Source organism: Mastomys coucha, unplaced genomic scaffold (assembly GCF_008632895.1).
Source record: "Mastomys coucha isolate ucsf_1 unplaced genomic scaffold, UCSF_Mcou_1 pScaffold22, whole genome shotgun sequence".
Lineage (NCBI taxonomy): Eukaryota > Metazoa > Chordata > Mammalia > Rodentia > Muridae > Mastomys > Mastomys coucha.
In genome coordinates this window covers 88100520-88101033 of record NW_022196905.1, presented here as the reverse complement: position 1 = coordinate 88101033, position 514 = coordinate 88100520, and positions in this window count along the sequence as shown.

Genomic DNA, 514 nt, shown 5'->3' with positions numbered 1-514 from the left:
TATCACAGCTAATGAACCAAATTCTTACCCTCACCTGATGTCTGTGCCACCCTCCAAGCAGAACCATTGTTCATTGAAACAGTTGGTGAATTACTTTATGGATAGACCATCTTAATACCTACACCATTTCTTAAAAGAATGTAACCTGTTCTCTGTGGGCTGAGAATGAAGTCACTCACCCAAGTCAAATAGCTTTGCCCATAGCAGGAAGTCTGTATCCAAAAATCGAGCCTACAATTCATTTCTTGGTGCAGCAGAACTATCAACTCTCAGCTTAGCTACGATGGAGGTAAAATCCTTTGGTAATGTGAGGGTCATTGAAATACGGCCTTATTACAATGAAACCCAATGTTTAAAAATTGTTATTATTTTGGGCTTGTAAAATCTTGTAAGAGCCAAGATTTTAAACTCTACTAAATACAAAACAAACAAAAAGACTTTATAAGTTCATGTTCATTTAAGAAAATACTAGTAGTGATGTACTATTTTTAAGTATACAGCTAATATATTTGGA